At 40.1% G+C, this 17,771-nt stretch overlaps 2 long non-coding RNA genes across 2 annotated transcripts in view; one reads left to right on the top strand and one right to left on the bottom strand.

Annotated features, from left to right (window-relative positions):
• Positions 1 to 17,771, top strand: part of LOC118550698 (uncharacterized) — a 258,510-nt gene that overhangs the window by 46,863 nt on the left and 193,876 nt on the right. The window lies entirely within an intron of this gene.
• The window catches only part of LOC118550706 (uncharacterized), a 37,877-nt gene that overhangs the window by 4,712 nt on the left and 15,394 nt on the right, over positions 1 to 17,771 (bottom strand). Inside the window, exon 2 of the long non-coding RNA XR_004924709.2 lies at positions 844 to 938. This is a non-coding gene — a long non-coding RNA (uncharacterized LOC118550706). The remainder of the gene's footprint in view (positions 1 to 843; positions 939 to 17,771) is intronic.

Consider the following 17,771-nt stretch of genomic DNA (forward strand, 5'->3'; position numbering starts at 1 on the left):
AAAATAAGATACTACATATCAAAACTTGTGTGTTATAGCTAAACTAATATTTAGAGAGAAATTTATAGCTTTAAATGTTTACATTAAAATGAGAAGGGTAAAAACACAGACTTTTTAGCCAATAGAAGAAAATAAATACTGAAGAGTAGAAATTAATGGAGTAAAAACCAAAGATATAATAGACCAGATGAGCAACATTAGGTTTATTTTTTTGAAAAGTTTTAAAAAATGGCAAAGTTCTGGTAAGACAGAATAAGAAAAGAGAGAAGGCATTAAAAAAATCAACCAGGTATGAAAGAGGACATAATCACAAATAGAACCAAGATTTAAAGACATTAAAATGGAATATAATGAACACTTGATGATAATATATCTGAAATCGGATGAAGTGGAAATATTTACAGAAAATATAAGTGACCAAAACTGATGCAAGATGAAATAGGAAACCTGAATCAATCTGTTCATAAAAGACATGAATTCTTAGTTAAAAAAAATTCACCCTTAAAGGAAATACTAGGCCTAGTTAATTTTATGAGGAGTTTGACTGAATGCTCAAGGAACTGGGAATTCTAATCCTATATAAAGACTTTGAAATGTTCACAAGAAAACTATAAAAGTAATTAAGATGAATAAAAATTGGAATGGAAGAATTATAAATATGGTAATTGGCAGTTATACTATTGTCTATATGTTAAAATCCCACAGAATATACAGTGAAATTAGGAGAATTAGGAAAGCCTAGTAAGGATACTGGGTATAAAATCCATGTACAAAAGTTGTTTGCATTTCTGTACACCAAAAATAACATTAGAACTTGATTAAAATAATAAATTTGAAATTTACCAGCATAGTGGTTAATAGCATGAACTCAGGTTCAAATTCTCTCTCCATCATTTCTAGTTCAAGTTATTTAACCTCTCAGTGCCCCATCTCTTTATCTGTAAAATAGGATAATGGGATAATAATTATACCTACCTGATATGTTTGTTAGAGGAGTAAACCAGTTAATGCTTAGAACATTATTATATCATAGTAATTTGTATGTAACTTTAATGTGAAAGGCAAGATTTAAAAATTTTTAGAAGAACATATATATGATTTCCACAGTTTGGAAAGATTTTTTACACAAGACGTAAAAAGCACACACCAAAAGTAGAAAGATTAATAAAGTCAACCACATTAAAATTAAGAACTTATATTCATCAAAAGGTACCATGAAGAAAGTGAATAGACAAGCCAAAGAGAAAAGATATTCCCAATAGATATAACCACAAAGGGTTAGTATTTAATATATATAAATAAAACTACAAACCAAGAAGAAGACAAAGAACCCAACAGGAAAATAACTGAAGATATATTTTATACAAGAAGAAATACCAAAACTCATTGAACATATGGAAAATGCTCAACCTCATTAGCTATCAGGGAAATGCAAATTAAAACCACAACATAAAATTTTAAATCCCCCAACTTGGCAAAAATGGAAAGTATGACCACACGAGCTGTTGGTACAATAGGAACTCTTAAGCATTGCTGGTTGGGGGTATAACATAATCATTTTGGAAAAAAAATATGGCATAACCTATTTAAGCTGAAGATATGATTGCCTACCTAATCATTGGACTTGCTGTTAACTTTTCAATCATATTTTTTCTAATTAATAATATGAAGTATTCAAAGACCTGTGTGTGTCTGTATTTGGCTGACCATATGTCTGTCTGTCTATCTGGCTGGCCACATACTAATACTTTTTTTTTAAACCAATATTTCTGTTAATACTGATAACATTTTCCTAGGAAAACTTTTTGATTTTACCTAAGTTTTCTCATTTATTTACCAGATAATTGAATATTCTCTAACAATTGCTTTAATGTTCTCTGTGTTTGGAATAAGTTTTCCTTTCTCATTTCTAATTTGGAGATTTTTCCCCCTCATATTGTTATTAAGTGATTCATTCAATAAATACATATTGAATGCTTAGCATACTATGATTGTAGATGTTGGGAATTCTGTGAAATTTATTGTCTAGTGGGAGGAGATGGACAATAACCAGGTAAACATAGATTATGTAATTTCAAACCCTGATCAGTATCAATAAATAAACCTAAGTGGGGCAAGAGCATAGCAAATGAAGTGGAAGGGAAGCTATTTTTTTTTTAATTGAAGTATAATTGACATATAACATTATATTAGTTTCAGGTGTATAATGATTTGGTATTTGTATATATTGTGAAATGATCACCATAAGAAGTCTAGTTAACATCTGTCACCATACATAGTTACAAAAATAATTTTTTCTTGTGATGAGAACTTTTAAGATGTACTCTCTCAGCAACTTTCAAATATACAGTATGGTGTTATTAACTATAGTCATCTTGCTGTATATTACATCCCCATGTAAAACTTAAAAAAGACTTATTTATCTTGGGCAGCCTGGGTGACTCAGTTGGTCAATCGTTGGATTCTTGATCTCAGCTCAGGTCTTGATCTCAAGGTTGTGAGTTCAAGCCCTGCATTGGGCTCCACGCTGAGCATGGGGTTTACTTAAAAAAAGGAAAAAAAGACTTATTTTTCTTATAACTGGAAGTTTGTACTTTTTGACCCCTTTTGCCCACTCCCCACCCTTCTGCCCCTGGCAACCACCAATCTGTGTCCTCTGTATCTATGAGCTTGGATTTTTTTTTTTTTTATTCCATATGTAAGTGAGATCATATGGTATTTGTCTTTCTCTGTCTGGCTTGTTTCACTTAGCACAATACCCTCAAGTTCCATCCATGTTGTTGCAAATGGCAAGATTTCATATTTTTAAATCACTGAATAATATTCCAATGTGTCTATCTATCTATCTATCTATCTATCTATCTATCATCTATCTATCTATCTATCATCACATTTTCTTTATCCATTGGTCCATCAATGGATACTTAGGTTGTTTCCTGTCTTGGCTATTGTAAATAGTGCTGCAATAAACATGGGGTGCATATATCTTCTTGAGTTAGTGTTTTCATTTTTTTGGATAAATACCTAGAAGTGGAATTGCTTGATCATAGAGTAGTTCTATTTTTAATTTTTTGAGGAACCTCCTTACTGTTTTCCATAGCGGCTGCACTGATTTACATTCCCATCAACAGTGCACAAAGGTTCCTGTTTCTCCACATTCTCGCAAACATTGTGGTTTTGATTTGTATTTCCCTGATGGCTGGTGATGTTGAGCATCTTTTCATGTATCTGTTGGTCATCTGTATGTCTTCATTGGAAAATGTCTATTTAGATCCTTTGCCCAGTTTTTAATTGGATTTTTTTTGTTGTTGTTATTGAGTTGTATGAGTCCTTTATATATTTTGGGTGTTAGCCCCTTTTCAGATGATTTGCAAATATTTTCTTCTGTTCAGTAGGTTGCCTTTTCGTTTTGATGATGGTTTCCTTTGCCGTGCAGGAGGGGAAGCTATTTTTGATAATGAGAACATCTATAAGGACGTGTCCTTTTCTTCCATTTATAGCATTTTTCTTTTTTTGCTTGATACTTAATGCTATGTTATTGGACACATAAAGGATTATGACAGTCCAATTTTTTCCTGGATTATATACTTCATTGTTATGATGTGGTTTTAGTGCAATTTTAATGCCTTTTAAACTTTAAATTCAACTAGTTTTATCATCTTAATATGGAAGGCCCTGGTTTGTTTTCATTTCTACTGGCTGGTTCCTGGTACACCTCTGTCCTGTTTCTCTTCCAGCCTTTCTGAGTTGCTTTGCTGAAGACCATCCTCATTCACGTAGCACATGGTAATTTTTTACCCCAATCAAATGTATCTCATTTACATATATTATTATAACAGATACATTTGCTCTTACTTAAATCCTCTTTCTCTATTTTGTGTTTCTTTGAATGGATATTTATGTTTTCTGTATTTTGCTAAATGACATGTGTTCTTTGATTTTTCTTTCTTCTGGTAAGTGGGAAAGTGTCCTTTTTCCCTCTGTGTGAGGCCACATCTAGGACTGAAGGGGCTTCAGAGCTCACTTTCTTTTTATTTTTTTATTTTATTATGTTATGTTAATCACCATACATTACATCATTAGTTTTTGATGTAGTGTTCCATGATTCATTGTTTGCATATAACACCCTGTGCTCCATTTCTGAAGGCTGGTGCATCACAGGCTGGTGGGAGGTGAGGGGGCAGCAGGCTGCTGGGTGACTGCACTGAGGCTGCTGGGGACACACCACTTTACTGCCTGGCCATGCACTGCCTGGCAGTCCAGCCACAGCCCGACTGGTCTTCCCGATCAGGGAACCTGTTCCCATCCGATTCCCTCTGAGATGTCCAGAGCTCAGGAGCCTCTCCTAACAGGCACTGTGGTGGCTGGTGCGGCCTGGGTGGGGGTGCTTTGGAGTAAGGAGACAAGCTGGCGCACACAGTCACCCTGAAACCATTGCTCCAGCCTCAGCTGGCGAGACCACGATGCCAAGCATGTACCTGGATGTTCAGGACTATTTCTCACATTTCCACGTGTCATCATGTCCCCACCCTGCCTGGCGTGGTACTGTAATAGCTCAGCGTGTGCAGGGAGTCAGGAGAGGCCTGGAAAATGGGCACTGCTTCGTCACCTGCTCTCTTATGTGCAGACCACGCGGTTTCCAGGAGCAAGGGCAGCAGAGACAGGCTGTGCATGGCTGAGCTCCCGTCCCCGGACATGTGGGCCCTGGTAGGGGGACTTGCTCCCCCGGCAGTCATTTGGGGCCAGGCATTCATGAGCCAGACCCGGGGAAGGAGAAGGGGGAGGCTTCAGGATGAGAATCACAGGTGTGGGCTGAGGCAACAAGGGAGGAGGGGACCTGGGGTTTTCAGGGATGGAGGAAAGGCAGATCTTATGAGCCCTTGACTGCTCTGCTCATACCTCGAAATGCACTGATGAGGACCCCAATTGGAGGCAGGATCTGTTATGAAGGTATTGTATGTAATCAGGAAGACAGATGTTGGAATGAATTAACGCAGTGGTAGTGGGTAGAGAGAGGGTTTAAGAAATCTAAAAGTGACAAACCTGAAAGAACCTGGGAACTGACTAGCAAGCCGAGGGAAGAAATGCCAGAGAATGTGGGGTTGTGAGGGGCGGACTGAGGGAAGAAATGCCATGGAATATGGGGTTGTGAGGGGTGGGCTGAGGGAAGAAATGCCCAGGAAATATGGGGTCATGAGAGGCGGGCTGAGGAAGGAAATGTCCACGGAATATGGGGTTATTAGGGACGGGCTGAGTGAGGAAATGCCCAGGGAATATGGGGTCGTGAGGGGCGGACTGAGGGAAGAAATGCCCAGGGAATGTGGGATTATGAGGGGCGAGTTGAGGGAAAAAATGCCCAGAGAATGTGGGGCCGTGAGGGGTGGGCTAAGGGAAGAAGTGCCATGGAATATGGGGTTATGGTTGGCAGGCAGAGGGAAGAAATGCCCAGGGAATATGGGGTCATGAGGGGTGGGCTGAGGGAGGAATTGCCCACGGAATATGGGGTCATGAGGGGTAGGCTGAGGGAAGAAATGCCATGGATATGGGGTTATGGTTGGCAGGGAGAGGGAAGAAATGCCCAGGGAATATGGGGTCATGACAGTGCCATTTAGGTTGGGAAGAAATTGTGAGGGGAGAGCCCTCCACTCAATGATTGCCCTGTTGGAACTAGACACTGGGGGAGGGTAATCACACCAAGAGGGTGGGGTGGAAACTGTGGCCTTGCAGCCATCCCCTGCCCCATGGGGTGAGGGTCTGTCCCCTGTGAGCTATTCTCGGGACATGGTGTGAGAATGCAGCAGGAGCACCAGAGCTGCCCGGGACCTGCCCTGGAACTGGCTGTGTTGGCAGCTGCCGAAGGGAGGAGGTGCCAGAAGCTACTTCTAGGGACACTGCTAAGGAAAACAAACTAAAAAGAATGCATGACTGAAAGAAAAAAAGAAAGATTGGAAGGAATGGATGGAAGTAAGTAAGGAAAGAATTTATGAGTCGCTTCCTATGTGATAGTGTTACACATATTATCTTATTTACTCCTCGTAATAATCCTAGTTTGTTGCCCTCATTTGAAAGATGAGGGAACAGAGGTGTTATGAGGGTAAGTCATGGTCGAGCTGGGAATCAACCCTGGCAGCTGGGATTCATGTCTCTCAGCTCTGCTGCCTATAAACAGGTAACGAATGAAGCGGGTGGGATAGGGAATAAGATGTATAACATAAGTAATTTATTGATTGCACAAAGAATAATAAGGTAACTGTGATCTGAATGGTCTATCGTGGATTCATCTATGCTGTTAGAAGACAGGACAGTGGTTACCCTTGGCAATGCAGGGGCTAGGAGGGCATGCCGGAGGCTTCTGTGGCACTAGTCATTCTGTTTCTTGAGCTCGGTGCTGGTTACCCGGCCTGAGACATGGGGAAGCTTAGATTATTTAAATGTGAAGTCTTACTGGTGGGCATGGCATCTTTGGGCAGTTGAGATTATGGTGATGCAATTAGTAGAGTAATAGAATGTGTCACTGAGTTAATGGTTGCAGTGTTCCTGGAATGTGAGCACAATTTTCAACTTTCAAGATCTATTGCCATGGATGAGGGAATCTGTTAGAACTCTCCAAGCTCCATGGGGCTAGAGACACTCGAATGCTGAAGCAAGGCAGGTTGTTGTGTCGGTTCTGAGACACAGCTGCCAAAAGCCGCATCCAGCTGGCTTTGTGCAGGTTGGGATCGGAGATCCATCCATGCACAAGCACTTCTGGACACAGATGCCTTGGCTCCAGTCTTTGGTTCAAACAAAAGGCATTTTTTAAGCCTCTGTCTCCTTGCCCAGTTTTGAGTAAGTTCAGCTCAAACTCTGAGAGTTGCTTTTGGCTCTGGCCAAATTCTGCTGTTTGGAGATTTGTTTTGTTTCTTTTTGATGCTCTGTAAGTCAACAATCACAACATACACCAAGGAGAGACCATGTGGTGAAGACAATGAAAACCAGATCCGTGGCTGCCAAATAAAGAGGTGAAAAGACAAAACCTTCTAGTTACATAAGAGCACAGTTCAGGGTGTGCCCCTCCAAGACAGAATACTCTCTGGCCTGGTGGTGGCATTCCTCATGGGCGAGTGCCTCTCTATATCTGGGTTCAATAAAGATAATTCATTTCATCTAGTGTAATCTTCAAGCATTCTGTGGCTTTTTCCCCAAGATCTTTCACCTACTTTTTAAGTGCAACTGAGTGTGGATTTAGGGCTGGGCTGGAAGAAATGATGAAAAGTTGGTGATTTGGGGCTTTATGTTCCAAAAGCCATCTGCATCTCACCATTGCAAGGCGGGCTTCTGAAATCCTTTTTAGTCATAAAAAAAACTCATGAAATTCCATGAACAGAAGAAGACATGACACCCCACCTCCCACAGAATCTGCTCCACCAGGTGGATAGATGTTGGCATTCCAGTGATTTGAAAGCATTGCCCATCTGTAAGGCTGATTTGCATTTACAGAAAGAGGCAGGAGCTCTCCAGTTTGTCACTCAGGCTTATAGTATCAGTGAAAATTTGAGTGAGATCCCCTTTGACATTAGAACACAGGACAGAAACACATATTTCTGACTTCTTGAAATCTGGCTGATGGTTCTGGTAGGGGGAAGTGAGGATACTAAGAAATGATTTATCATCATAAGGTGGATGACACACTTTCACAGTTAATATAGCATCCAAAAACAAAACAAAAAACCCCAGCCTGGTGGGGTGGAAACAACAGAATATTCCTTCCTAACATCCTTAATCATTTTAAATTATATATCCATATGTTTATGGTATTAGACATAACTATATATCATTTTTCCCCCCTGAAGATTGTTAGTTCCCTGAGGATGAGGCCTCTTCTCCCCCTCACCCCACCATTTCTATTTCCCAGCTCTAAAACAATGCTTGGAAGATTGTAGCTGTGTAACTTATATAGTCATTTGCTTATTTAACCAAGATTTATTGAGTGTCCACTATATCCTGAGTACTATTCTAAAGCATATCATAGTGAACTGTCCTCCCAAAGCTTACATTTGAAAGAGATGAGAAAGACACCCCTCCCTCTTTCTCCCCACCCACTCCCCTCAAAAAAAAGGGGAGATGTTCTTCTTAAGAAGAACAGGAAAATAATAAGGTGGGGAAGAAGGTTATAGATTATGTGAGTATATATACTTACATAATGTGGGAGAATGTGGGGAGGTATTGTTGGAATTTATATAGAACTGTCCAGGAAAATCTTCATTAAGAAAATGCCATTGTGTAGGATTATCAAGGAGGTATGAACTTATAGGGGTAAAGTATTCTAGCTGCAGGGAGCCACAAGTGCAAAGGACCTGCAGAGGAAGCATACCCCAAATTCAAAGACCAGCTCAGAGGTCAATATACTAGAGCAGAGGGATCAAGGGAGGCAGAGATAGTAGATGAGGTCAAAGAAGAATGGGGACTAGATCATGGGGGGTCTTGTGGCCATTTGATATTATTAGCTTTTATTCTGAATGAAATGGAGAGCCAAGGGAGGATTTTGAGCTGAGGGGTAATTTGATCAGACTTGAGTTTAATGGGATCACTCTGGCTGAAAATACATTAAAAGGCAGCAAGAGTAGAAACAGACTGGTAAGAGGCTACTGTGATGGTCCAGGAGAGAGGTGATTGGGATGTGGACCTGAGGTCATTGGTGGAGGTGGTGAGACATAGTATGATTCTAGATATATTTTGACATAAAGCCAATAGGCTTTCTGAGGGATCAGATGTGGTATGAAAGAGACAGAGGAGTCAAGGATGGTTCCAAGACGTTTGATCTGAGCAACTGGGAAAATGGAGTTATCACTAATGGAAATGGGGCACCTGTATGAGAAGCTAGTTATAATGGAAGGAGGGTTATATTGGATTCTAGGGTATGCTAAGCCTTAAATTTACTGGATATTTCCAAATTTTTCCCCAATGTGGTTGTCTAAATTATAATTCCACCAGCAGGATATGAACATTTCCATTTCTCTACTTTTTCTCCAAGGATTGCTGGACTGATGGCTATAAGGGATATTATGTAGTCATTTCAAGTTGTTTCCCTGATTGTCAGTGAGTTTGAAGCCAGTTCCTACATTTATTGACCTTTTGGATTTCTTCTTTTTTGAACTGCCTATTCGTATCCTTTGCCCATATTTTCCATTTTTATTTTTTCTTATTTTGTAGGAGCCCTTTATATACTCTCTATATTTCTCTTCTATCTGTTACAAATGTCTTCTCTCAGTCTTGGGTTGATTTTAAATGTTAGTTTTGCTATCTTTAGTTGGAAAGATTTGTAAACTTTAATGTAGTCCAGTTCTTTCATCTTTGTCATTACGTTCATGATTTTTGCGTCTAGTTTTAAAAATTCTCACTTTCCCTGATGTCACAAAGTTATGTGCATATATTTTCCTCCAGAAGTTTTCAGTTTTGTCTTTAACATTTGACTTTAGTTTACTTACTTAACAAACACTTCAATGTGCCAGATACTATTTTAAGTGCTTTACAAATAATTACCTCACTTAATCTTCATGACAACCATAGGAATTATGTACTATTATTATTATTCCCATTTTACAGATGAGGAAGCTAGGGGATGGGGAAATTAAACAATTTGCTAAAGATTGCAAACGGTGGAATCTTTAGTCTATCTGAAATTAATTGATAGAGTATGAGATAATTTTTCTTTCTCCATATGCATAGCTGGTTGTCATGGCACCATTTATTAAATAGCCCATTCTTTATCAACTGATTTATAATGCCATATCTGTCATATTTCAAGTTCCCATAAATGTGAAGGTCTATTTCTGGGATATTTTGTTAAATTAGTCCCTTGGTGAATGCCATACTATTTTAATTAGAAGAGCTTTTTCGTAAGTGTTGATATTTGGTGTTTTTCATCTTTTTTTCATCTTTTTCTTTTTATTCTTGACTTCAAAATTGTCTTGGTTATTTTGTGCCCTTACTCTTTCAAATGATCTTTAAGATCACTCCAACAAGTTCCATGAAAATTCTGTTTGGAATTTTGATGGGAATTTCATTGCACATGTGAATTATTCAAGGGAAAATTAACATCTATATGATATTAAAGTCTTTACAACCATGACTATGGTGTCCAATCCAGCTTATTAGGTCTTCTTTTATGTCTTTTAAAAAAGCTTAAAAAACTTCTCCATAATGGATTTGCATCTCTTCTGTTGGATTTTTCAACAGATTTCATATCTCTTGCTATTGTAAATGCAATCCTCTTTCTTAAAATACATTTTCTATTTGGTTGTCCATAGTGAATATTTATTTGTTTGCATATTAGTCTCATATATAAACACTTTTTTCTTAGTGGTCCTAATAGTTTTCCTAAAAACACTCTTGGATTTGGGGGAGTTGCTCTTGCCTTATGCCATGGTCTCTTCTATGGGCCTTTGGCATTTGCTGCTCCCTTTCTCTATAAATCTCTCCCCCACTTTACCACTCCCAGCCAATAAGCCCCTTTCTTTCCCTTGGCCCCTAAGCTCAATATTTATTTTGCTAAAAAATATATCCCAATTTCCCTGATATGGTCACTTTCATTAGCATTGGGTGTTTACCACAGAGGCTTAAGAAAGTAATATGTGTTAGTATAAACAAGATGGATAAATGAGTCCCAACCTAAACCAAACACAAGTACAACAAAACAAAAATTAATAAAATGGCTTCTTTAAACAACAGAGCAGTGAGTGACAATGATTTCAGGAAACATTTCATAATGGATTTTTAGAAATGATTGTAAGCCGCAACAAAATGAAGCCATAATCATCAGTTGCTTTAGTAGATATCATATGACCATAAGACTGGGTTATTTTAAATGAGTCAGTTATTCATTTGCAGGATCACTGGTCTGGGAGAGTTGGATCTTGTTTGGGTATTTGAGGTTCAAGACATCAAGAAGGACCCTTAGTGTTTCTGTTCACTGCTTTAGTTAACCATTTTGGTCATTTTCATGGTAACCAACACCTAGCACACATTTTACACTGACTATCACTTGTTAAATAATAAACTCAAATTTAGATTTGTGTGTATCTGGATAAGTGAAACTCTCTGAGGAGTGATATCATGTGGAAGGGAAACTGTTCAGAGGCATTTTAGTGAGACAGCTGATGGCTTCTTGCCTTAATGTGGGGCTGATTCAAAATTGACAGAACTGGGAAATATGTTGGAGTACAGTCCAAGATTGAAAAAGGATGTCTGTGACTGTTGGCATGTGGAAGAAATTAATTGCATCTTGTCCAAGTGGAGGACAACATGTAGAAAGAAGAGCCATCCAATTATGAGACCAGACATACTGTGACTTTCCTTTGTAAAGTGCATTCATAGGGCATGTTCAGGATGAGGCAGAAGCATTGCTTGTAGGTAAGATTGTGTGACATGTACTGTTCTTTTTAGCCATCACATTCCCTTCATTATGAGATTAGTACTGAGAGACCCAGAGGAAGATAAGCCTTGCCTCACTTCAGTCCTGGTCTCACAGCCCGTAGACTGCTATGGCACTTGTTGCCTGCTGTGTGACAAATACCTTTCCCAGTGAAGGAGTTTCTATTTAGCGTGCTTTTAGCAAATTTGTTTATACAATGGCAAAGGATGAAATCAGCAGCCAGGTCCCAGGACCTGTGATCTCAGGTGTGTTGATCCTCAGTTTCCATGTGTAAAGAAATGAATAATAACTGCCCATAGTGTTCCTGAGAGGGCACAGTGAGATCATGTATATAAAATCTATGGTGACAACAATTATGACAGCCATGAGATGCCAGAAATATTCTCATTGGTGCTTTTATTTGATAGTTAATAATGATTTGTTTCAAATTTTCAGAACTCCCAACAGCTACATAGATATAAAAATTATCAAAGAAACTCATAGCTTTATGTTGGGTATTTTCTTTTTGTTTTAAGATTTTATTTATTTATTTGATAGAGAGAGACACAGCGAGAGAGGGAACACAAGAGGGGGGAGTGGGAGAGGGAGAAGCAGGCTTCCCGTGGAGCATGGAGCCCGATGCGGGGCTTGATCCCAGGACCCTGGGATCACGACCTGAGCTGAAGGCAGACACTTAACCAACTGAGCCACCCAGGCGCCCCTGTTTGACAGTCGTTGTACCCTATGAGACCAGTGCTATTGTCATCCCCGTATGGAGGTTCCCCCAAAAACAGTTAAAAATAGAACTACCTTATGATCCAGCAATTGCCCTACTGGTATTTACCCAAAGAATACAAAAATACTGATTTGAAGGGATACATGCACCCTGATGTTTATAGCAGCATTATCAACAATAGCCAAATTATGGAAAGAACCCAAATGTCCATTGACTGATGAATGGATAAAGAAGATGTGAGATATATATATATATATACATATATATATATGTATATATATATATATATATATATGTATAATGGAATATTACTCAGCCATAAAAAAGAATGAAGGGCGCCTGGGTGGCTCAGTCGTTAAAGTGTCTGCCTTCGGCTCAGGTCATGATCCCAGGGTCCTGGGATCGAGCCCCACATCGGGCTCCCTGCTCCGTGGGAAGCCTGCTTCTCCCTCTCCCACTCCCCCTGCTTGTGTTCCTGCTCTTGCTATCTCTCTCTCTCTGTCAAATAAATAAATAAATAAATAAAATCTTTAAAAAAAAAAAGAATGAAATCTTGCCATTTGCAACAACATGGATAGAGCTAGAGAATATAATGCTAAGTGAAATAAGTCAGTCAGAGAAAGATAAATACCATATGATTTCACTCATATGTGGAATTTAAGAAACAAAACAAATGATCATAGGGGAAAAAAGAGAGAGGTAAACCAAGAAATAGATTCTTAACTATAGAGAACAAACTCATGGTTACCAGAGGGGAGGGAATGAGGGGATGGGGATTAAGGAGTGCACTTGTGGTGATGAGCACCGGGTGTTGTATGGAAATGTTAAATCACTAAATTGTACACCTGAAACTAACATTACACTGTATGTTAACTAACTGGAATTTAAATAGAGACTTAAAAAAATAAAAAAGAAAAGAAAATGTGGCTTCACACATTCTGACCATCGACCCATCTTCTCTTCTCTTTGGAGCCCGAAGTTCTTTTCTGAATATTTCAGCTAGATCCTAACAAAACTGGGGCCATGGGTTGTTTTGAGAGAATCTTGGGGCATTTTCTCCTGCCAGAACTCTAGTTTGGAGCTTAGCAATTCTATTTCTGATGACTGCATCCCACAATTACTTCTGTTGTAAAATGGAACTTTGGCAGGTGCATAAAAGAGGAGCTGATTTACAACACACCCCATTCTTTTTTTTCTTACCATCCCTGCATTGTCTTCATAACCTCTCTTCGAAATAGTTTTTTTTTTTTTTTTTTTTTTTTTTTTTAGTGGTTTATAGTCTTTGTTTTAGGTTTGTGTTTGTTTTTGATGTTCATCTTCAAAGGAGAATTGGCATACAGGGCTCTCTGGTTATTTCCTGATAGAATATCCACAATGCAGCAGATAGTCTTGTTCTTTTATTTTGGAAGCAGAAGCTCCCAGAGTTTTGTGCTTTTCACAATGGTGTCAGGTCAAGCTTAATGGCCCAGGACCATTGGAAATCTACAGTGGGAGTAGAGCCCACCCCCCCAAGCTCTGTATAAGTGGACTACTCACTTCACCAGGGTACCCATCACCCCCGATTTACCTTTCAGTTACCTAAAATTAACCTACTGACAAGGTCCTGGGGCAACAGTTTAGTTTGCTTCTTCAGGGCCGGATGTCATCAAAGGGGGAGAATGGGACAGCTGAGTACCTGTTCATGGAGCGTCCTGGTGCCCAGGATCTCCCAGATGCACTAAGCCTTCCTTTCCATCTGGAAGCTGGCCCTCAGTCTACTTGTACCCACTGTCCACTGCAGAGGGCACACAGGGTGGGATTCTGGCTCCAGCTTCTCTCTGGGGGGTGGGGGGTTTCCTTCAGCCTCAACAAAGGGCACCTTCTGCAGAATTGCCCAGATAGTGTTAGGGAGTGCCCTCTTTTTAAAGAAAAATGTGCTATTTTTCTGACACGTTTCACCCATACAACTTTTTCCCTCTGGCATCCATCTGCCTAGATAGAGATCCTCTCACAGAGCTGAAAAGAATCCTGCCATTAAGGATTAACCATGAGTCTCGAGTGGGCACTGATGAGGACAGCAAAGAAAGGAGATTTGCATCTTTGATTGTAGAAAGAGGGGGCCATGAGGGAGGAGAGAAGCAAATGTGCACAATGACATTTGTTCCCTGGATTTGCCCCAGACAGCAGATATGCTGGAAAGCAGAGAGCAAGGAAGGGGACAGGGGCCTGGTTCTGCCCTGCTCCCTGTGTGGGGGGCAACTGCCATGCAAGGCAGGGTCAGACAGAGAAGGATCTCGTTGGATTCTCTGCTCAACCTTGGGCTCCTGTTTGTGGGGGACGTTGAGTTGAAAGCCAGGAGTCCTGCCATAGGGTTCATCATGATGGATAAACAGTTACATCACCTTCTGGCACAGGTGAGACAGAGCATGAGGCAGCATCATGGGGCTGTTTTATGGTCAGCTGATTCAGCGGAGAGGGAATGCTGGGCCCGACTGAGCTGAGGGAGGATAGACTTCCTTGTGTAGCTGGTTCCTAGTACTGGGTCAACATGTTCACACACTAGAGATGTTGCTTGGCACCTGAGCGTATGTTGTGGAACTCATTGCCTTCCATCCACTGCTATAAGACTATGTGATTCCTCTCCACATCCATCCAGAGACTATATTGGAGAGAAGTCAGGGAAGGATGGTGGGAATAGGAGAGATTGAACAGTTACCCTCAGAAGGCATTATTGCTCTGAGGGAGGCTGACACTCTGGAGTGAAAAAAAATGGGCACCTTCTGACTGATGAACCAGGGCTGTAACTTATAGGCCCTTCTATGCTTTACATAGTACCAATTTATCTTGTCTATTTTCTCTAACATTTTGAGAAAACAGCAAAGGACAAACTAAAAAAATGCCAATTGTTAGAAACTTTCCAGAAGCTTCTTTTGACAGATTCCCTCTTTGTCTCTCCAACAATACTTCCTGGAGGAGGAAGAAATAATCTCAGAGTCACCTTAAGGGCTCTGGTGGAGCCAGACATACTAGTGGGCCGTGTTCTTGGGACGTGAACAGCATGCTCGTTTGCTCATTCATGTAGTCAACACCTCCTGCTTCCTCCTTCCTGGGGCAGAACATGAGGGCCATATAGTGGCCTTTTTTCTTTCTCTCTCCCATCATCTGCTCACATAACAGATGTGATAACCAGAACCAAAGCCTGTAGCCCCAGATCAAGCCTGACCGCCTGATGTCTGTCTTTGTCCCTTCCTCTGCTCTGGGGGGGAGCCTGGAGCGAGGGGAGGGCAGGGAATGTGTCTGAAACTGATGGGGTGGGGCAGTATGAGCCTTGGTTGCTGCTCTGGAAATAGGAAGAAAAGAGACATAGATATGGTGGGTTCTGACCCCCTGGCTCCCGAAATTTCCACAAGGATCTGCAGCTTATTTATTCCCTTAATTACTAAGATCTGTACAGGGACTGCCTTGTCTACTAGTGCCAGAAACAGTTATTGATTCTTTAGCGTTCCCCACACACTACATGCTAACGACATCAAGATAAATGAGATTCATTCCCTGTTTTCAAGATGCTTGCAGTCAAGTGTGGAGAAAAAAAGCTGCAGTATCTTAATTAGTGCCCCTACAAAGCACATTACAGTTGTAGAAGGAGGAAATGATCGGCTCTAGAGAAGGATAACTTAATACATTAATATAAAAAATTTAGGTAGGTGGTTGGGTGGCCAGGGTCCTTAATCATAAAAGTTTTCATACATTTATTTTTTTTTGGCATTTAAAATCAGAATATTTTTAATGTATAAAAACATAATAAAATCCCACAGCCCTTAGACACTGTGGCTGTTTTATATTCATAAATATGCTCAGAATAATACATTTATGATGCCAAAAGAGAGACATGCTGAATTTATTGAGCCAACTAAAGAGAAAGAGAAGTTTCTTAGGGTATTTTTTTAAACCACCTGGCATTAAGTGATATGCATGCCAAATACTAGGAAGCCGAATAAGATGAATAGTTTTGACCAAAAATACCTTTTTGATTTTGTATTTGGTATATCTTATTTTTTTTTGTATCGGGTATATTTTATTTATCCAAAAATTATTTTTATGATTTTAAAAGTGGATGAGGAAATGATGTAAAAAATAGCAACTCCTCACTGAGTACTGACCTCTGTGTTAAGTGCTCATTCCAGGAACAGGAAGCCCTTGAAGAGAGACTTGAGAATGAGTAGAAGTGTTTCTGATGCGAACGGGGCGGGGTGGGGGGGGAAGGGTGGCATGGCATCACACAGGGGGCATGTCAGCCCTTGTTCTCTTGTCTGCAGGGATAAGAGGGGAAGCATCTGGCAAGGCTGGGGGAAAGGAGTGATGAATTTCTGTCAGCTGCATTATGGGGAGGGGGTCTCCAAGTCTGAGGAAGGTGCACCAAGAATCAGGCACACCAAAACTGATCTGCATGGCCAACGGTCATAGCAAAGCCAGGCTCTTACCCGAGGGAGGGCAATCTTAAAACCAGCTGGTTTTAAATCATTTCCTAATCCAAGGGCAGTACAGTTCAGGGAAGTTCAACAGGAAGTGACAGGAGTAATACAGAAGCCCGCAAATGCAACCTGCACATAACAGCTTTACTCAGCCCCTGCCATTTAGGAGATGAGCATCCTGAGGGAGAAGGAGCATGGCATCTCAGTAAGAACTTGTGGTTCAGTGTGACCAGAGAGGGTTCTAGACAGTAAGAGGTGGTGGTAGTGAGGGAGGAGCAGGGCCACATGAAGAGCTTAAAGCATAAGGAACTTGAATTGTTCTTTTTGCTGTAGACAATAGGAGCCTGACAGATTTTTAGCAGGGGGGCTTTGTTTCTGCTTTAGAAACAAAGGGAAAGGCTCAAAAATCCTGGAATTATGATATCAGAGCTGGAAGTGGTATCAGCCTTCATTGAATCCTAATGCTCTCCTTGTATAACAAGCAATTTGTTAACATAATCAAACCCTTTATTTAAAAGCAAAAACAAACAAAATGAAACAAAGCCAAACAATACAACCACAAAACCCTTCCTGTTACTTGGCCATGGGTCAACATCCTTTTTCTAACAGACGCATCTTAATTTTTGGTAGCACGGCTTCTTGATTCTATCTCTATAGCAGGCCTGAGTCCTTACCATTAAAGAATCCTAGAATGGTAAGCTGATGTCCCATTTTTCCTTTATCCCTTAGGCTGTACTGACCCAAGGCAGAAATGTGATATTGGTGACATTTATTTTTTACTCTTTCACTCTTCCTACAAGCAAATATGAATTAAATAACATTATTTAATTATGAAAGAAAGTTTTAATAAAAACAAATTTAAAATGTTTACATAGAATGAAAATGACTTAGACTTACAGGTAACTGGTCTAATCTCTTAAATTAAAATATTTCCCCAAATAAGACCTAGAGTGGTTATATGACTTCACTGAACCCACACAACTAGCTAGTGTCAGAGCTAAGACCAGAGAACACAGTTCCTAATGTTCTTTCTGTTTCACCATGTATACTGGTCTATCCATCATTACTTCTTTACTTTGGTATTGATTAGAGAGTATTCCTGTTAGCCACTGTTGCCTAGTAACTTAGTGACTTGAAACAAAGTCTCAAAGTCTGGGTCACATGACCACACACTAGCTCAAAGAATCCTTGT

This window comes from Halichoerus grypus, chromosome 7 (assembly GCF_964656455.1).
Source record: "Halichoerus grypus chromosome 7, mHalGry1.hap1.1, whole genome shotgun sequence".
NCBI lineage: Eukaryota > Metazoa > Chordata > Mammalia > Carnivora > Phocidae > Halichoerus > Halichoerus grypus.